Consider the following 22,646-nt stretch of genomic DNA (forward strand, 5'->3'; position numbering starts at 1 on the left):
GACCATGTGTGTTGAGAGAGATGGAGTAGGAGATGTAGGTTATCAAAAATAATTTGAAGGTGACATAGGATAGGAAAAAGAGCTATGCAGATTAGCATAGGGTATTCAAGGAGTTTCAGGTTGGAGAGAAAGTGTACCATATCAAGCCCAAGAAGAGATCCTTGAATATTAGATCATGTGCCAAGTTGGCACCTCAATATTACGGGCCTTTTGAGATTCTTGAGAGGATTGGACTAGTGGCCTGCATAACTACTTTGCCTCCATTAGTGAACATCCATAATATTTTCATGTTTAATTGATTAGAAGATATGTACAGGATTTTTATCATGTGATTGATTGGTCTATATTGCAGGTGGAAATAGAAGAAGAGTTCCAGCTAGAGCCTCAATGCATGTTGCAGTGGAAGAAGCTCATGCTCTAGAACTGAGAAATATAGCAAGTTAAAGTGCAATCGAAGCACTTTGGGCCCGATGAAACTACATGGTAGATAGATGATCAGATGCAGACATTGTATACTTCTTTTTTTTTGGTTAAAGAAAATGTGCTTAGTTTATATATATCTATATAGATATCTATATATAGATATATATATATATATATATATATATATATATATATATATATATATATATATATATATATATATATATATATATATATCGATGTAAAAATTGCAGCGAACTATGTGTATAAAGCTCAAATAAGAAGTATGTTTGTCATGTTTGAACAGTTTGGATTTTTCAAAAGAGTGATAAGAACACTGAGGATGGTGTTCCCCCAAGGGGGAGGGATTTGTAACAGCCTTGAGATAAGTTTCCATGTAAATAAAGGGACATTATAAAGGCAAAATAAAACCAAGGTCATGGGACATGTATTCCAAGGGGAAAAACATTACATTAGAAGTCACTTGTGGTTAATTATTTATTGGCTATGGAAATTGGCATTAACATTGGAAAGAGGGAAAAGGTGATAAAGTGTAATTTAATACAAGAAATAAAGGAAAATAAGAGAAAAGGAAGATGAAGAGACAAGAATATGCATGAAAGTGAAATTGAAGAAAAAGGAAAAGAAAAGAAAAGAAAAAGAGAGAAAACATTCAAGCATTCTCACTTGGAGAAAAGGAAGACACAAGTAAGCAAGAATGGAGAATAAAGAGAGAGAGAACTTGGACATGAGGAAGAAGAAAGAAAGCAAGGGAGTGCAAGAACAATATTGGACAACAGTAACCAAGGGAAGAAATCAAGCAAAGAAATAGCAGCCATTAAGAGGTTTTTGCAGGTAACAGGTGCACAGGTGCATGTTTGATTACCTTTGTGGGATGTGAATGCATGCTTTATTGGTCATGTTTTTTGTCATTGGCATGGTATTTTTCCAAATTGATAGTGATGTACAACCTTGACTTTACTATTTCCTTGATAGCCATGGTACAATGGGTTTTCATTTTGGTTGAGCTTTGGATTGTCGATGGATTTGGATCTAGTTTAGGTTGTCTCAGGAAAATCCCAAGGGTTGAGAGTGGAGATGGTTTTCTTCGGGAAGCTCTTGACAGGTGGATGAAGACAAGAAAATTTATATTTTTATGGTGAAGATTTTCTAAGGCATCTAAGCTTGTATTTGTTTTGGTGATCTCTGGACCAGTTTAGGTGAGATCATTGTGGCTTGAGGGTGGAGGTGGTTTAACCTATGGATTCCCTATTTGGTTATGTTTTTGTTTATCCCATGTGATCCCACATTCATGCTTGGAATATGGCATGGGGGTGATTGGGCTAAAAGAGACATTTGGTTTAGTCCCAATCTATGCCTAGGTGGTACATGGAAGTCCCTGACTTGGTTGGCACTATGCATATGTTATTATGTGTTATTCATTCTTGAGATCAATGAGCAAATTTCTAATTTAATTTGTGATTATATGACTGATTTTCCATGGCTTCATTCTGGTTAAGTGTTGGTTACATGCATGGTATATTTCTTAGTATATGACATGATCATGTTATTCATCTTACTCATGGCTAGATAAGGTATTAAAGAGTTGTATGAATGCATGTGCTAATATGTGTTTGTTACAACTAGTATGAGAGGGAAGTGGGCCATGTTGATGATTCTATGATGAAACTAATGAAACAATGAACATATACGCATTCATGACCTACATGTATCATGTTCACCAATGTTTGTATAAATTATTCATATGTTTGTGCAAGATCTGAGCCTAAGAATAGAATATGGATACTTGTATTTAATATTGACAGAGTTCTGGACAGATATGGCAGTCGGTCTATAGGCTATCCCTATAATATTTGAACTATGTTTATAGTCACAAGCATATAATTGGGAAATATTTGCCACAACCACACTAGGGGTGAGTTGTGTGTGTGGTTAGAGCCCTCTTACTGCATTTGCTGGTCTTCATGCATGTGACTGGGTTGTAAGATAGGTTAAGTAGTGGTCAGAGATTAGGGAGATGGTCACCAGTAGGATCAGGATGTCAAGTGTGTGATCATATGTCTAGAGTGTCATGGTAAGTTTTGTACAAGTTGGTAAGTTAGGCCACATTTTCATCACTATATCTTGGAAGTTGGGTCATGCATAATAACTCACAGCTTATGTTTACCCTTGTGAGCTTGTAAAAGTGGGTAAATGTAGGGTGGGGTGTTACAAGATATATATATATATATATATATATATATATATATATATATATATATATATATATATATATATATATATATATATATATATATATATATATATAGAGAGAGAGAGAGAGAGAGAGAGAGAGAGAGAGAGAGAGAGAGGAACAACCATCCATGTGGAAAATCATAGTACAATCTAATAGGTGGGATTACTTCCTATGTAGTTTCGTAGAGGGGATTGATGAAGTAGGGTTATGCATGCACTGTCAAATGACAAGTGGTTTCTATATGGAAAGAATAAGTAGAGATCAAAATCAAACTTCAACCTCATATAGCTAGATTTTCTTATATACATAATTGCTAGAAATAAATAAATTCAAAACAAAACTCACGTTTAGAGTGATCCTCCTCTCCTCTCCTCTACCTATAGATCTCTGATTGAACAACTTGATAGCTACACAATCATGGAGATCCAACACATAATAAATATAGTTCATGAATATCTATTTAATAAAAATAGATGAATCCTTATAGGAAAAAAAATCATGAAAATAATTTAACAAAACACAACTATAATTAAAAAATCTAAACCAATTCAAAAGATTAGAATTTACATATTTGGCATAAAGTCAGTGTGTTATGCTTGATGATGAGCACCAATATTGCAGCAAGGATTTTGCAACCCTTGGGCTACCAACTTTCCTTTATCAACTTGGGGTTCGTACAAACTTGGAGGTGATAGTGTTGTATACACAAGTAAAAGTGATGGTTTTGCCTTTTGTCACTGTTCAGCTGGCAAGAGACCACTAGGGTTTTCAAGCCAGACTTCTATGGATTTAGAAGAAGCTTGGTTCCTTGATGAAAGAAATATAAATCTATTCTAAGAGAGAGATGATCTACTGTAATAATGAAAATGACTAAAATTCAATGCTACGACACACAATTTCCTAATTAACTGCTAAGAGTTATGATTTGCAATAATGCTAAATTAACATGAAAAAAATGCTACTATCCTAAGGATGGAATTTAAAAACATAAAACATCACTACTATGTATGTAAAGGACTGTAATAAATCTATTTTGTCTTTTTATGCTTTTCATGAAAAATCAAGTGTGCAAGCAAATCTCTTTTGATGATGTGGCAGGTGGCTTAGGGATGCTAGACGATGGATGGAAGGTTAAGGAGATGGTTGGAACGTTTGGGAGACCCTTGGGTGGCTTCCTATAGGTTTTCCATCAATTCGGCCTCAAAACAGGCCACTATAGGAAAACCTACAGGATGTACTAAAAACCTATAGGATTCCTTGTATTTCTACAGGATACATCCGAGAGAAAAATGATGGGTTTTGGAGGTAATGGAAGGCTTGGTGAAGGTGGTTGATGGGTGGAATGGAGTCATAAAAGGCCTAGGATCACTTAGAATCCAAAACCAAGTTTAGGAGATGGTTGGATTCGCTCAACATGCTTGAGGGAATTTCTATGTAAAATGATGAAATTGGTGAAGGTCTTGATGAAAACAAGGAATGCCTATGGGTGGATGAAGTTGGAAGGTGGTTTCTTGCTATGAGATCTATTTCTACTTCTAAAGCACCTGCTCTACATCAAACATGTGTAATTTCCAAAAAGTCATGTAAACAAGAAGAATTCTCATGAGCTAGAAAAGCATAATTTAATGAACTAATTGTCTACCTTATGCATGAGGAAATTGCTGAATAAAATGTTGGCATTATGTTTCTGGTATGGCTATATGTTACAGATGTTGTACTTGATGGCAACTCCCGTGGCAAGGCTCTCAATTTGTTGAAAATTAAGAAGTACGCAGGAAATCAGTTCAGAAGGTGCGTACCCGCAAGTACACCATGCAGGGACCGCGTCCAGATACGCAGGCCAGCCGTTCAGGAGGTGCGTACCCCCAGTGCACACATTTCAAGGCAAAGAAATTCACATGTGGGGTTTTCTTATGTGTTACTCTTGGTATTTAGCCGACGGTATTGGGTTATTATGGTGTCGGCTCGTGGTATTGTTCCATGATTTTAGGAGGAGCTTGCCTATATAAAGCAAAGGAGATCACTTGGCTAAGCATCTTTTGCAATTGAATATCTTTAGATCTGAAATATTGGGTTATGGTCTTAAAATCTTGATCTATATGAAAGGGAAGTTGAAGGCGAATCTGTGAAGGGTGATCTCTCGAGCGCATGATCGGATCTGAGCAACTATGCCACTCTGGTGGACTGCCTATTCGGCCCTAATCAGAAGGACGCAAGTGTTTAATAGAAGAGCTGCGTGGGTACGCAGAGCAGAAACAGGAGACCTGCGTCGGTACGCAGAGCAGAAACAGGAGACCTGCGTCGGTACGCAGAGCAGAAGAAGGAGACCTGCGTCGGTACGCAGAGCAGAAGAAGGAGAACTGCGTGGGTACGCAGAGCGTCTAAGGTTCAGGTGCGTACGCATAGTAAAAGTACGCGGCGCGATAGTATTTCTGGGTGCGTACCTGCAGTAACAGTATGCGGCGCGATAATGTTTCTGGGTGCGTCCCTGCAGTAATAGTACGCAGTGCGGTTGAAGGAACAGTGCGTGGGCACGCAGTGCGGCAGAAGTATCTCTGCAGGTATACGCAGGGAAGCAGAAGGTGAACTGCGTAGCGACGCAGGCCACAGAAGGGAAAACTGCGTATCTGTTCTGTTGATTGAATTTTTCTATTGATAAGGTGTTCTGGGTTAGTTCTTTTATTGCTGATCTGATAACTGTAGTGGACTGTAACTTTTATATCATTTGATGCTTTATGAAAAGAAGTAGGGGGTTGTAGCTCCCTTCCAGGAGAGACTGGAAAACGAGAGAGAGAGAGAGAGTTGTAGCTCTCTGCAGGTTGCAGCCTGCGTACTGGTAAAGGACTGCACCAGTACAAAACCATTGTAAAAGAAGTTTCTAATTTGAAAGAAGATAGAGACATATTGCAGCAGGTGGTTTTCACCCACATTGGGTTTCCACCTTACATCTTGTGTTCTTTCATGTGACTATCTGTTTTTCTTTGTTCATGCTCATTATTTTATGGTACTGACATGCAAAAATAATTCAAAGAACAAATAAGGAAGATTTGTTAAAAGAATTAGATAATACTGATTCACCCCCCCTCTCAGTATTATTTCCAACATAAAATGGAATCATGGATGAGATCTACTTCCAGAGTGAAGATAAAAGAGATGGAAATAAAATCCTACTTTGCAAAACTGATCAAATGTTGGTTCAAGTACAGTAACCTCTAAATATTATGAAAGAAATGGAAATCTGTCTTTTTGGGGCTAAAAAAGGGTCTTTTCCTCAAATCATGATCCCAGAAGGAAGAAGTGAGGTCAAGACACCTACTGAAAGCTTTGTAGTGCTTCTTTTATCCCTTCTAACCTGTGACTGAAGTAAGACACAAATAGAAGCAAACTAATAAACAATTAATCAAATCTATACTACTTGCAATGAAATACTTCTAAAGACAATTTAATCATGAATCTATGAAACTAAGCTAAGTATACAGATACAAGAAGAGGATCCTTTGCTGCTAGGGTTGGGCCCTAACCCAAGAGCTTTAGCCCTTTGAGTTAACTCAACACTGGATCAAGAAAAAGCTCATTCTTATTACCAAAATAGAAAATCACCTCAAAGTCTTCCACAAGTCTGGAGCTCGAAAATAACTAGAGTTTTTACAATAAAAATTTGAATCCTAATGAGGCTCTAGGCCCCTCTACTTATACAACTGAAGTCTCCAACGACTTCCTTAAATCTAGGGATTCTAGGCTCCCAAACTCGAGATGAACTAACTCTTTGTCTATCACTTGTTCGACTTCCTTTTGATCTTCATGACTTAGATGCTTGCACTCCGAGCTGGTGTAATTAATGGAGTAATATTCGAGTGGAGGAGGAGTAAATGAGAAGGATTTATCTCCTACAATCTCTCTTCCTTGTCCCATTCAATTTTCGAACCTTAGTCTTGCCAAAATTCCTTGATTTTTTCTTCCAAACTTGCATTCAATGTATATTAGTCCATTAGGCATAATATCTCACTTTAACTCATCTCATTAAACGAAATATAATCAAAACATGTAATAAGTTGTGAGAAGAGTTGGTTTGACTAAGCTAGGAGGTGGTTTAAAGCCCATACAATTACCCAATGATGAGGCTCATGATCACCCCCTACTGAAAGTGTTGCTCATCCTCTGAGCAACTCAATCAATATCCATGTCTTTCATAGCTCTAGTGGCCTCCTTGACATCCCATGCCTCTGATATGGTTTCCTCTTCTTATGCATAGACACCTACCTTCTTCTCTACCTCCTCCCACTACCTCCTTTCTTCTTCTTCATTCCTTCCTTCTAGCATCCCTAAGAGAAGTGGGGTTGTGGTGAAGTAAAATTACAAGTGCAGACACAAACAAATTCCTCTAGCTTGATAATGGGTCTATCCACAATAGATACATTCTATGGAATATTTGCTTAGGTTATAACCAATTAAGAGGGCTTACCTATTAGTACGCTTATATCGTTTGATGATGCCCTTGCTTGCTCCCTCCGGCTATCTCTTGCTTTCTTCTTCAAGCACCTGAAACAAGTAAACAACAACAAACAACAACTGTGATAATAGACAAATTGTAATTCAACCTACTTAACAAGTCAAGAAAAATTAATCCATGAATATGCAAGATGAAAAATCATGTAGGAAATCAACCGATAGTTGCATATATATTGACTCAAGAAGAGATTACAACCATTGTCTTGACGTCGGTGTTCTCCTCTGACAAGACCTGGTTCCCACACACTTCTGATCGCATTCTATGATGACCTCAATCAACAATAGTTTTAAGGCTCTTCCCTTTAGGCTTCACTCCAAACCAAATCACACTTCTCCCTCACACAACTAGAGAGCTACAACTATGAATATCTTGTTGTTTACTCCAAACCAAAATAGTACTAGCACACCAACATTAACACTAGTTTGTGCTTGGGAAGAAGGGAGGTTTATATAAGATGAATGGATGGGAGATGGATCCTCTTCTCATGGCAGAAGGTCTTATCCCTTGAGGTAGTTCCATCATTATAGGGGAAAGGGGCCCAAACTGACATCCTCGATCCCATTCGGCCAAACCATTTACCAGACTTTCGTTACGAAGCTTCTAGAGCTGGAAGCTTTGACTCTTAATTTAAAAAACTTTCCATAATAGGAACGGTGCGACTGGAACACAGCTTAGTCGCTCCGGTCGGTGCTAGGGACAATGCTAATCTCTGCACATTAGTGTGGGGAAGACAAGAGCCATTAGCACCAGTCTTGTAAACTAGGCAAAACAGAAGTTTCAGGGGAAATGGTGCAAAAGGGAATTGATCTACTCATGAAGAGGGACACAATGGGGGTTTCTTCATGAAGGGAAAGCATGTAGGGTTCACTGTAGAGGTCCTGTAGGATCAAGGAACAGGGAGTACAGGGACAGTGACAAAATGATGTGTAACATATGGCCCCTAAAGCGTGAAGGCTGAACTAGAGTGAGGGATGAAATACTTTATGAATCAGTGCGGGGAACTGTAGTCTGCCGTCAGAAAACCTGCAAGCAAGTACAAATACATATACAAAACTAAGAACTCTGTCAAATGATACATGACTTGAGGCATGGACGCAACCATCCACTGAATGATCATGTAACAAGATCCAGGTATGGGTGCAACCATCCATCAGAGAGGATCATAATGAAACCAAGGTATGGTCACAATCTCGTCGTAGCCATCCAATAATGAGAAGGATCACATATGATAACCCATGATATGGTCACAGCCATCCATCTGAAAGAGAAATGTATATCAACGTAACCATGTCACATCACTTTGTAACTTTGACTTTTGTGATCTGAGCCTAGGGTCTTGCGCTCCAACACAACCCGATCGAAGTACAAATTCTAACACATGCTTAGATGTGTTGACGTCAAACATGCTAGAAAGTCACTTGATTACTAGTCAATGATGTGAAATGTTAACAAGCACGAGAGAAACCACAAATAATGAAAATGGTCCTCAAGGTACTATCAGCACAATCCACATAATGTGAATAGAAGAACTGAAGTCGAACACCCGTGAAATCACTCGATCGAAAGCCAATGATGTGAACTTGTCGTCGAGTGCGAAGAATTTGCCATTAGGGCATGCAAGCTCTAAGGTACCGGAAGGGAGTCTCTCGGTCAACTTCCTGGATAGTGAGCTGAAGTCGATGGGAAATGACCATGTCAAAGGAGGGCCATAATGTTTCCCACATCATCGACACGAGACAAAAGGATGCAAAATGATTTTGGATGATAAAAAGAATCAGAGGTAAATGTAACTACATAAGGACAACTCTTGAACATATGGGCGACACAACTAGAAGTTTGGTAGTTTTTGGATCCATAGGATTAGTGGTCATGATAACGTGGCAGAGATCAAATGGAAGGTAAAAATGAACGGCCCAACCTAGAAAGGTTAATGATAAAAAGGAGGATATCCCAACCTGACACGAAGCAGAAAGTGTCATGTTCAAGAGTGAGCTGCCAACACAACTGATAGATTTCCAAATTTTCCCCCTACATTTTTGGCGGGCACCCCAATTATTTTTTAATAGAAAGCTTGAAGGGGATAACATATGATTGCACTGTAAGTTCATCCTTCGGACAAATCCGACCTAGTAAGTTTAACGAGCCCTAGGAAGGAGAAGCTCATCTTCGTCATCATGACAAATCTGATGTCGTTTGATATTTTAACGAGTCCGACAAAGGTATAACTAGGTATCTTTTTCATGTTTAGAGAGTTTGAAAAGGACACATAAAAGAAAACTCCACATGGTCCCTTTTCGTATATTTGTGTCTCTCGAGCCTGAAAAGGTAGAAAACTATACTTGAGAGAACCGCTTGACCATTTCAGTCAAGGAGTACCTTTTTCGTAAATAGTGCCTCTTAGCCCAAAAAAGGGGTAAACTTATACTGGGTGCATGATGTTTCACATCCATTAACGAGTTCGAAACGACAAGGGCTCGGCCATATTTTTGCTTTTAAAGGGTTAGAAAAGATCTTGAAAGCGGAACCCCCATTTTATTCTCTTTTACAAGTCAAAAGGGAAAAATACTCGGCAATCTTTTCATATGAGTTTAATGAGTCGAGAAAAGAGCTGAAATGTGACTCGTCATCATTGTCAAACATCCATCACCTATCACTATGCAAAAGGTAAAGTGTATTATCCAGTTCTTGAGGCAAAATAGGTTAAAATATTTACAAAAACTTGATATTTTCATGAAAAAATGAATAAAAGGGAGAAAAGTAAATATATTTTTACCATTTATCATTTTACCTTGTTGTGAAAACGTTTTTACTCACTTTTTCCCTAATTGTTCCAGAGCAGATTGTGGGAGATCCAGGTGGTCATTTGTCGAGCCGCTAGTTACAGGTAAGAGCCAAAGCCCTGAGCTCCATTTTCATGTCTTTTATTCTTGTTTTTATCCATTTTTTTGGTTTTGTGAGGGGGTTTTGGAAAAAAAAATCACCCTTGGTCGACGCAACTTTTGGGCATGAAATCATGCTAGCCGAGGATGATTAACAAATCTTACTTCTTAGAACGGGTGCCACTATTCGAGTATCAGCTGATTGACGTAGATCCTCCTATGCCACATGATCCTGGATGGCCCACTGGAGTCGTTTGATGGCCAGGATCACTAGGGTTCAGCACATGTCGTACAGACCTTCATTCTTTTCATGGCTAAGATGAAAAAAGATCATCATGGAGGACTAGCCATATAGTGGCACTGACTTCCATGGAGATCCGGATATGCCCTTACCAGATGGAGAGGATTTTGACGATTGAGGTAAAAAATCAACTTTTTAATTTTGAGATTTTTAAAATTGTTTTTGGTATATATGTGCTTATAACATTTCTCTTGTTAATGCAGATGTTAGACCAGAGAGACCTGTTGGGATGTCGCCAATAGCCAGGCGAGTCCCCCACTCGATTGATGTTGTCGCTCCTTATCAAGAGGGGAGTGACAACAAGGAGGACATCATGAGGAACCTTGAGGGGTTGACTCGTGGTATCCCGGACTATGCTCGAGAAGTATACATTCCTCGTCAATACGAGAGACACATGGTGGGAGTCTCAGATCGGATCAGCCGATTGCTGACTCATGTTGCACGAGCTGTATCATGCTACCACGTTCACCATGCTGATTAGTTCCTAGGTCCAACACTTACATTTTTTTGAGGCCTGTGTGCTGTGGATATATGAGGGTTGCGAGCTGCCGATGTTATTTTGGACACACATATTATATTTTTGGGGTTCTGATGTATCAAACATTATCACCAAATATATATATGCTGTATTTTATTGTCTACTATGGTACAAATAGTTTTTTTATCTTTTCACATGTTTCGTAAATGTCTATCCAACACATAATTAGCTAATGCATCTGTCAATGTATTCATGCGTCTAGGAATATGATGATATGTAATGTAATCAAAATGTATTTCCAGTAGACGAATACGGAGATACATTCTCAATATTTGAGGGTTTCTGACGAAATATTGCCCGTTGAGTTGAAGGACGACAAGCTATGAATCTAGGTTGATAATAAACTTTCTAATGTCAAGAACAATGGCTTCTGACAATAGTTCGATGACCGCATTGTATTCAGCAATGTTGTTATCTATGCGACCTAGATAGCTACCTTGAAGGTCAATCAACTCACCATTAGGATCATAAGTAGCCCATGCCGCGGATGATAGGTTCTGGGTACTACGACAAGCACCATCAGCAAAACCGATGTGGGGAGTCACAGACATCTGCAAAGCAATAAAATCATAGTAAACAAGAAAGTTGTTTGAAAAATAACACACAAAACCACATTGCACAAAAATGAATGACACACTAATGTACATAATTAACCATGCAAGTTGACCTAATCATAGTACTTCTTGAGGTAAATCCCATTTCGGGGCTTATCCAGAGGATGCCCTTCATAATCAATAAGCTCATAGGTTTCTTTCTACAAAACACATTTCACAATGTAGGGAACATGCCACCTGGGTTCGAACTTTCCTGCCCTCAGCTTATCATTAGCTTGGTCATATAATAAGACCAAATCCCCTCAGAGAATGTGCAAGGGGAGATCGACTGATCAAAATGGGATTTGACCCGCTTCTTTTGTGATTCGATGACCAAGGCAGCGAAACAACGAGTCTCATCTAGTCATTCTAAATATAAGAGGTGTTCCTCTTGAGGTGATGTTTCGGGGAGGAGTTCAACAACTAACTTGAGTGAAGGAATCTCGCATTCAATTGGTAATGTTGCTTCCAACCATAGACTAGCTGGAACGGTGTGAAACTAGTTGCATCTTTGGTTGAGGTTCAGTAGGCCCACAGAGCTGAAAAAAGCATGAGATGCCAATTTGACTTGTGCATCCCAATAGTACGCTGAAGAATTGTGACCAAAACCTTGTTCACGACTTCAACTTTGCCACTGGCCTAAGGTTAATATGGGGTTGAGCCATCATGGCGCAAGTCCAATGCGGATGTTAACTCAACCATCATGTAATCTCTGAAATGGGAGCCATGGTGTGTGACAATGGCTTGAGGTATGCCAAACCTGGAAATAGCATGGTTGAAAAGGAATTGAGTCGTCATCTTACTGTCTACAAAGTATGTAGGCATTGCTTTAGCCCATTTGGTGAAATAATCCACAGTGACGATAATATAGCCATGCCCCCCAGCCAAGTGAGGGTTACATGTCATATAATCAATGCCCCATTTGGAAAGAGGACCAATGGTAATGATGGGGTGTAGGTGGGCAGGTGGGGAACGCATCCTGCATTGGTAAATTTGGCATTCATGGCACTTGCAAACAGCAAGAATGTAGCCTTTGAAAATAGACAGCTAGAAATAACTAGCATGAAGCATTTTTTGAGTGGTAGCGTAGCCAGACATATGACCACCACATGCCCCAAAGTGGAAATCATTGAGAACTCTTTCAGCTTCCTCGATCGTAAGGCATCGACAAAGAACTGAATCAACACTGACACAGTATAAAGTATCGCCAATAATACGGTAGGGTTGGGAGTGATGCTGAATCCTTCGGCGATCATCCTTAGTCAACGTGGACCGAAACGTGGACGTCTGGAGATACACGATGATATCACCGTACCATGGATCAAGGGTGCTAATCAGGAAGAGAGTCTCATTTGGAAGTTGTTCATTTGCACCAACAAGAAGAGACTTAGAGGGAAGGGAACAAATCAATTCGGTGAAAATTAGTGACTTCTTAGATTTGGCAGTAGTAAATACCAAATCAAATTCTTGCAGGATCATGATCCATTTATAATATTTTCCCCCCAACAACTGACGAGTCAGGATATAGGTCATGGGGTTGCATTCAGAAATCACTGTAGTCATGCGCAGAAGGATGTAGTGCCAAAAGCGTTGAACAACCTGGACGATAACCAAAGCAAACTTCTTGAAATGTGCATAATGAATTTCAGTGTCGAGGAGATTACGACTAAGGTAGTAAATCACATGCTCATTTCCTTCATCATCGTCTTGGACTAAGACCATAGCAATGGTGCTAGGGGCCATGGTTAGATAAAGGAAGTAATCTTGATAATAATCCAGCGGGTGCAATAGAGGAGCATTTACGAGGACGGCCTTGAGATCATCAAAATATTTTTGGGCCACCTCATCCCATACAAAGGGCGTTCCTTGTTTTAGCAACCGGGTAAATCCTGTGGCTAGCCCAACATAATTAGGTATAGAACGACAGAGAAAGTTGGTCTTTCCTTGCAGGCTCTATATTTGGTGCAGTGAAGATGGAGGGGGCAAATTTACAATAGCCTTGACTTTCAGCAAATCAAGGTGAATACCATCCTTGGAAATGATGAAGCCAATGAGTCATCCAGATTATACGTAGAAAACACATTTGTGCAGGCTTAACCGAATGTTAAAGTATCTATAGTGCAGAAAAATCTGCCGAAGATAGTCCGGGTGATCTTGGTGCTTACGAGAATGAGCGGGAAGGTCATCCAAGTAACGCTGGACAATGTTGCGAATATCATGAAACACATAGGAAATTTCCCGTTGAAATGTAGCCCCAACATTTTTTAGGCTGAAAGGGAGATTTTTGTACGTGAACGTACCCCACAGACAGATAAAAGCTATCTTTTCTTGATCGGCTGGTGTTATGTTGATCTAGTTGTAACTAGAAAAACCATCCATAAAGGAAATGATCTCGCTCTTGATACATTCATCAATGATTTGATCAATGAAGGGAGTAGGATAGTTATCTTTTGGACAAGCACGATTGAGATCTCGATAATCAACGCAAACGCGGATTGTGCCCTATTTTTTAGTCACCAGGACAATATTGGACACCTAGTTTTTAAGAGGGATGGGATAGATGAACCAAGCTTTGAGAAGTTTTTCAACTTCACCCTTAATAGCAGTGGCCTTCCTAGGGTGCACCAGGCAGAGCCGTTGGCGAACGGGGTTCGCATGCAAATAAGTTGGTATTTCATGCACTACAATGCTAGGATCAATGGCGGGCATTTCTTCATAGGACCACACAAACACATCACAAAATTCCTGAAATAGACAAGTATAAGTCTTGATCTCATCCTAAGAACAAGATACCCCAATATGAACATGTTCAATGTTACCAGGTTTTATAGAAATATCAATCGGCATCATTTGGGTAATATTACCCAAATTTCCTTCAGGCCATACTTCATGAGTCATGATCAGTGGTGGAAACGAAGAAGAGGACTCTTCGAAAGTAGTAGACATGACCGCCAGATGAGGCAGGAATGAGGAGCGATGATGAGTATCGATCTAAGGTGGTTCCTTGAGAGACATGACTTCCATGATACCTTCATTAGCAAGGAACGTCTCGGCTAGGGGATCAAGTGATTCCAAAGCACCAAGCCATGGGGATTGAGAGTACGTATCAAGAGAGGTCTTCGAAATAGAAGAATCAGAGGATGTAGAACTTGAAGCTAAAACAATTTCCACGTAATTGATTTTGGTGGGACTAAGCAGCATAACCTCGCCCCAGGTATCAACAAGATCTAGTGAAGGTATGACCCAAGGATTAGATTTGATCGAGACCATGTTGACAGAGGCAACATGAGGAGGTGGGAGCAGAAAAATTCCCATTAAGGTAGAACCTTTAAAAGGACTTGCCCCTACACTCTCATAGGGAGCACGAGTGTGCTTGACGTATGAAATGTTGCCATCCGAGGAGGAAGAGGCAAAGAAAGACAACTAGTTAACAGTGACAATCTTCCCTTGATGGGGAAAACGAATCACATGAAATAGGGAGGAGGCTACAACATGCATGGCATGGGTCTAGCTCTAGCTGAGTAGAATATTATAATTGAGATTGGCATAAACAATTTCTACCTCGACTTGCACTATCTTGCCTTATAGAGTGATGGAAAATTTAGGTAAGACACAGAAGGGTCATGAATCGTGCCCATCGAAAGCTTCCAAAGTGTTCAGGGATTGGTTCAAAGCAGGAGAACCAATAGCCTTCCAACATGCGGTCGACATGATGCAGGTGGAAGCACCTTCATCAATGACATTCTGGTGGATGGTCTTCTCATTGATGATTATGTTATGAAACCAGCTCACAAAAAGATAGAAAAGATAGATCAACACCTTAGGAATAAGCCTATTCAAGGGGGAAACCTCCTTTACATTACGTAAATGAACAATTCCTTAACATTACACAAATGAACAATTCTTCGACGATACAAATGACAAGACCTCGTTTCTATAATGAGAGCCGACATAACAATAATAATGTAAGGGCACAATAATAACAATAGTGGGCTTCTATGGGGCACAATAATAACAATATGGGGACTACATGGGCACAACAATATAATAAGGGGGTTGTACTAATAACAATAATGGATTACACTTGTAGTGTAGGGACCTAACATGCCCCTCTCCTTCAAAAAGTGTTGTCCTCAATGCTTGAGTAGTTCTTAATGCTTCTGTATAAATTCTTGTCCTCCCATGTGGAATCTTCAACGGGTAAGTTCTTCCACTTGATGAGATAATTTGAAATTGATCTATTTCGTAGCTATCGATTTCTCGATTTTGTGACTGCTTTAGGTTCCAATATGATTTTTCCTTCCTTGTCAAGTTCTCACAATATTGTTTGAATTGGGATCTTTTGCAACTTTTGAATGAGTTCCCACTCCTTTGGGCATATGGATATCTGTAAGGCTTGATTTTTAGAGGAACACTTCCTAGAATCAAATGAATAACATAATCAAGATCATGAATAGGTGGGAGGCCTTTGGGCGTCTCAAATACCTTGGAATGATTGTTCAAAATGTTTTGGGAGATCTGGAGAAATACATGATTTTGATGTGGGATCCTCTAGTGAACATAATTGTGCAATTACGCCCCATTTTTCTTTATTTAGAAGCTTTGTCATGTTGTTAGAGTTGATTATATTTCTTGGTTTCCCTTCGGTACTCCTCAATTCAACTTCCTTTCCTTCCCAAAAAAATTTCAAGAAAATTTCTTGAAAATTAAAAGCTATCGTACCCAAAGATTGTAGCCATTAGACTCCTAGTAAAACATCAGCACCACCCATTGGAATGGAAAAAATCGAGCCATACAATACATATTCTCCCATGGATTGCTTGATATTATGGCACTTTCCGGAGCAATTTATGGTTCCTCCACTTGCAACCATCACTCGACACTTTGGTGTTGGATATAGGAAGAAATTCAATTCCTTGGCTATCTTACAATGAATAAAATTATGGGTAATGCCTGAATCAATCAAGACTATTACCTTTTTCTTCTTGATATGTCCTTCTATCTTGATAGTTTGAGGAGTGGTAATTTCTTCCAATGCATTACAAGATATGATCATATTCATTTCTTGATGCGTGATGTGATCTTTCACTTCTTGAACATTTTTCTTCTTGATATGTCCTATATTGATAGATTGAGGAGTGGTAATTTTGTCCAATGCATTAAAAGATATGGTCGGATTCATTTCTTCTTTCTCAATGTGATCTATCACTTCTTGAACCTTTTTTTCTTGATATGTCCTTCTATCTTAAGAGTTTGAGGAGTGGTAATTCTTTCCAATGCTTTACAAGATATGGTCGGATTCATTTCTTCTTTCTCTGGGGTGGGTTCTGGTGTATATCCTTTTCATTTGATGTTTCTTGATCCTTTTATTTCTCTTCTTCATAATCTATGTAAAAAAATTTCTTCTCAACACACCTATGACCTTTAGTGTATTTGCTATCACATTTGTAACAAAGCCCTTTTTCTCCTTTTTCTTCCAATTGTTGTGGTGTAAACCTTGTAGGTTGTGGAAGGCTAGGAGAAAAAAAACTTCCATAATTATAGTCGTGAGTGGTGGGATTCCTTGTTTCCATAATTTCGCTTTCAATTTTTCTTGCCAACCTGAATGCCTTCTCCAATGAATCAGGTTCCCAAAGACGAACCTTGTGTTGAATGTTTTCCTTTAAAGTCCCTATGAAGACATCAACCATTTTCTTCTTTGGAATAGCATTTACCCTTATATTCAGTTTTTGGAAGTCCTCAATGTGCTCTGGCATTGAACCCTTTTGTTTTAGATTTATCAATTGGCTAAAGAAGGTGTTTCTTTTTGTACCTCGTAATGTGCTATCATTTCCTCCGTGAAAATTGACCATGTAACAAGTGGTTTACAAGAACAAAGCCATTTATACCATAAAAATTGATCCGGTTCTAAATATGAAGATGCAATACATACCTTTTGTAATAGTTGCAGTTCATGTAGATCAAAATATTTCTCCATCTTTACTATCCAATTTACTGGATCCTTGCTATCAAACTTCCTCATATCGCCTTTTCTTGATTTTAAGATCTCGATCTTGAAACGAATATACCTTTGTAATTTTAGATCTCCAAGTTCTAAAATTGCATCTTGTAGTAACCATCTGAGTCCTATTTCTAACCCTGCAAGTCTTATCGTAATTGGATTCCCGAAGAAATAGTTATGTCCAATATCCCATGATGACCTAATTATAGACTAGTTCAGTTGAGCGAGTTTGTACAACGTGCCACGTGTCACTATTTCGACCTTAGGTTCTAAAACTAATACCCAACAAAATACTGTCTATCTTCTTTCTGTCACATTTTACGAACTTTTAATGAGATGCTCCGAGTAAGAGTTATGACAATTTTCCCAAGGTGACTTGTTTGGAATGTATTTCGGGGGTCTGCAAAAACCCTAAATTCCTCAGATTATATGTCCGAAAATATAGCGATACAGGATTTGAAATTTGGAGCTAAGGTTCAGACGGATTTCTTCTCAAATTGGTTTTGTTTTAGCTTCTGAAAATTTGTAGCAAAATATTTATAGCGAAAATTCCACGATGACTTGTTTTAGATGAAATTTTAGAGCTTGCAAAAACCCTAACTTCCTCAGATCATATCTCCGAAAATATAGTGAGACAAGATCTCCAATTCAAATCCTAGGTTCAGTGATATTTAATCTCAAATGGGTTTTTTGTTTAGCTTCTGAAACATCGTAGAAAAAAATTATAGCCAAAATTCCATAATGACCTGTTTGGACCAGCGAACCCTAGAATCCAAAGCTCTGATACCAAATGTTATGAAACCAGCTCACAAAAAGATATAAAAGATAGATCAATGGCTTATAAATAAGCCTCTTTGAGGGGGAAACCTCCTTTACATTACACAAATGAACAATTCTTTGATGATACAAATGACAAGGCCTCCTTTCTATATATAGGAGTCTAAGGGGTCATAATATAATCAGAGTCGACGTAGCAATAATAATGTAAGGGCACAATAATAACAATAGTGTGCTTCTATGAGGCACAATAATAACAATATGGGGACTACATGGGCACAACAATATAATACGGGGGTTGTACTAATAACAATAAGGGGTTACACTAGTAGTATAGGGACCTAACAAGTTACCTGAATGAGAAAGACAATCTGATAAGGGAGGCACAGGACATGGTTCTCTAGATCAAAACATATCAAATTGGAATTGGTGGGATTGATACCCCCGATAACTGACAGCAAATATTTCCACTATGATGGGAAGCTTTGGGGCACCTCGAGAGCTGACATAGCTGATGACGCCTTAGCCAAATATTCAACAATATTATAGTGTTGAGCGGCTCGGGTGTTAGGATTGTATGAGGATTTCCATAGCACACCTCAAGAGGGTGGCCATATAGCAGAATCAGGGTTAGGGCACTCGATATGAAGAGAGCCAGAACTTGGGGTAGAAGAAGAAGGTGTGGCTTCTTTCTTTTTCCCAACTACTGAAGCAGGAGTTTGATAATCTTTCGATCTAGTAGCCACATTAATAGGCATACTCATCATGAACACTTGAGATGCTAAGGAAGAATATGGTTGGGGTTGGTCTACCATTTGGGTTTACTGAGACGGAAATGGCTCTTTGAGGACAATGGGGGTCCCTTTGAGCAAGTGACTGACTTTAGATCGTCGGGGACAATCTTTAGTGTAGTGATCTTCCTCGCAAATGAGGCAGGGATACTTAAGTTTTCGTTGCGAAGATTCGCCAACAGACGATTTGGGAGGACCATGTTTTGGGGCATCAGCTTTACCCTTGCCTTTGCCTTTCTTCTTATCTCTCGAGGATTTGTCCATTGTGGTATACTGGAAAGTGTGGACCTCTGAGGTTTTACCAAGGCCAGGCAGATTCTGTGAAGAACTATTAGGAATAGCATTTGAGATCGTCTTCTATTTGGAAGAAGGTTTAGCAGGGGTCTGGGATACTGAACTAATAACTCCATCGACAGGAGGTAAAACTTGTGACTTTGATGCTGTGGGATTGGATGATGGCTGCGACACATTGGGTAATAACTCATACAAAGCTCCAAACTGAGAGTAAACTAGATCCAAGTACTGGGCACGAGCGATGGCTTTCTCCTCAATAACGCATCCACCCATAGCTATATTGCGAGAAATTGGGGCCATAAATGATTTAGTGAACCATTCAGTGAGCAACTGATTAGCAATCTCAAATTTGATCAGGCGACGTCTACATCTCCATTCATGGATGTGATCGGAGATTTTTGTCATAGTATATTGCTTAAGTGATGTGAGCAAATAGGTGCCAGTTTCATAACGAACTAGAAACCGAAAATGCGTGAGGAAAGCCATGGCTAAAGAGTTAAAGTCATGGTAAGTACTTCGAGGTAGCTTGATGTACCACTTGGCTGCAGAACCCGTGAGGGTTCGTTGGAAAAGAGGGAGACGAATGGAATCGTCAACATATGAGTTCAATGAGCATTAGAGGTGATATGTCATCACATGGGCCTGAGGATCTTCTTTAGCTTTCCCATTGAACTTTGGACAATCGCTTGGTATCTTGGACGACACTGGAGGCCAGTATGGCAAATGAAGGATTGGATCATTCGTAAGATGAGATACGTCTGGCAACTTGAGTGTGGCCAAGAATGGCAACTGGCTGTTAAAAGGCATGAGAGGTCAATAAGTGGGTCCGAACGAAGGAGCTCATCCCTGTTGGTAAGGATTTTGGCCCCACATTAGGGGATTTTGGCCATATGGCATCTGAGGCTACTCCCATTGCAGATTACCTTGACCATAGGGATGATTTTGACCTTGAATACCTTGGAACTATCTGGCCATAGGTTGCTAATAAGCAACGTACAGGTTAAAAGGCTTTTGAGCATGTTGACCTGGACATATGGATATTGGACCTATTGTCCTTGAACATATGGGTGATGAACTTGTTGTCCCTGAACAAGAGGATTTTGGACCTGCTGTCCTTGGGCATAAGGTTGATACACTTGTTGCTCTTGGACATAGGGATTCTGTACCTACTACCCTTGACCAAAAGGATTTTGAACCTGTTGACCGAGGGTGTTATGGTTTTGTACCTGATGTCCTTGGTCAGAAGGATTCTAGACCTATTGACCTAGGACATTAGGATTTTGGGCCTGCTGCTACAGGACTTGACCTTGGCCCTAAATTTGCAAGGGTTTCCCATGCTTATATGTATACAAGGGTTGTTGCTGCCCTAGTTGGTTTTGTTACTGCAAGGGTTGACCTTGCGGTTGCAAAATTTGTCCTTGAGGTTGCAAATCTTGGCCCTGTTGGGTCTTCAAAATGTCTTCAAAATGGCATCCACTTTCACCTTTATCGCCACCATTTCATTCACATGTCACAACTCCATAACCATATAACCTTTCATTAGCCACCATTTTCATAAATATATGGGTTAGAATCTTTATTTACCAAAGTTATTTATTTTATGTGTTTAAAGTGAATTGATGATTAAAAACTAGGAAATTAACATGGTTTCATGTACCTATATATGTGACCTGAGTTTCATGACATGTGTAGGTCATTTGGAAGCTTCCAAGGCACCCTTATGTGGCCTCCAATGCTCAAATTCGAATTCCCTTCAAAGGAGATTTGGATAAAGGTCAAAGAAGGATATGTGTCCTATTTGGATTGTAACTCTATGAGATGTCTTATCATTTCTTATTTGGATTAGAACTCTATGAGACACCTAGGGGATATGTGTCTCATTATGAGATATTTGGTTGTAACTATATGAGATTTTAGTGGATTCTTATTAAATAGGGTAGCTTCTTATGTTTTTGTATAAATAGGAGAGCCTTCTCCTTTGAAAGGCATGTGTAAAGTTGGAAAAATTCTCATGTTTTTAATAGAGAATTTGGAGCTTATACTTGGAGATTTGAAGATCTAGTTTTGCTTGCATATGGAGCTTCTTCACTTGCCATCTTCATACACCATTGGAATGGCCATATAATGATTGTGAGATTTAATTGCTTTTATAGATTAAAGTTCATTTGCTTTCTTAGTATTAGTTTTAGAATGACTGTGTAATCTTTGTTTTTCTAAAAACATTTCAATAGGGAAGATTTATGTATTTTCTAATTGAATTAAGTTTGAGGCAAGGGATCATAGTTATTTAGTTTCCTTTCATGTTCTATTATTTACTTTTTTAGATCAAACCATCAATTCATTGTATAATTGAATAAAGGATCAGACGAAGAAGTTGACTTCAAATTGGGTGATTGAATGTTCAACCTATGTAATCATTGAGATTTACTTTTTTGTGCTTTTATATTTTCTTTTAAGATCCTCATTTAATTGCATTAACTGATATTCCTAAAGATCATTCTAAGAAATTGATTTAATCATATTTCAAGATTGAATGGTTGAATATTTGATACATGCAATTACCGAGTTATTTTCTGCACACTTTACTTGTTTTTCTAGGACATTAGAAGTTAAAGTATAAATAGTTGCTTACACATCATCTCAAGAAGGTAACACTTCACAACTGAATGCTGGAGTAACTAAGCATATATTAGTTGTTTTTGATTTCACAAGTTAGTTGAATTTCATTTTCATTATTTGATTTCATAGATTCGATGAATTGATTTTCGTTATTTTGTAGTTAGATTGATCTAAACTGAAAGACAATTTTTAGCACATACAATGCACGCAGGCTTCACAAGTTTACGAAACCCCCGGGTTGAAAAATTAAATGATATGCAGTCAATTTTCCCCAACATTTTGGTGCCATTGCTAGGGAAGTGTGCATAGGAACTAACTTCCAGTTTATAGTGTATTTTATTTTTTTTTGTTTTTACTAACCATTTATGGACAAAGGATCTAGAATGCAGCCCGAAGACTACATTGAGGAATGGTATCAAGAAGCGATTACGCCACAATATTCATCAATTCTTCAAAATATCCTTGCGGAAAATAGAAAGATCAAGTCGATTTTGCATATCCTTACAAATAATCAGGTACGTTTTCAAGTTGGGATATGAGAATTTAAAAAATTCTAATCCGTAAATTGCTTTATTGGAAGCATGAATATACTTTAAAAAAAAAAAATAGTTTTTAGATATATAGGAAAAATAAAAATAAATTTTTATAGTTGTTTAGGATAAA

The sequence above is a fragment of the Pinus tabuliformis genome, chromosome 2_2, assembly GCF_031772625.1.
Source record: "Pinus tabuliformis cultivar Carrire ecotype Pingquan chromosome 2_2, CPIR1, whole genome shotgun sequence".
Taxonomy (NCBI): Eukaryota; Viridiplantae; Streptophyta; class Pinopsida; order Pinales; family Pinaceae; genus Pinus; species Pinus tabuliformis.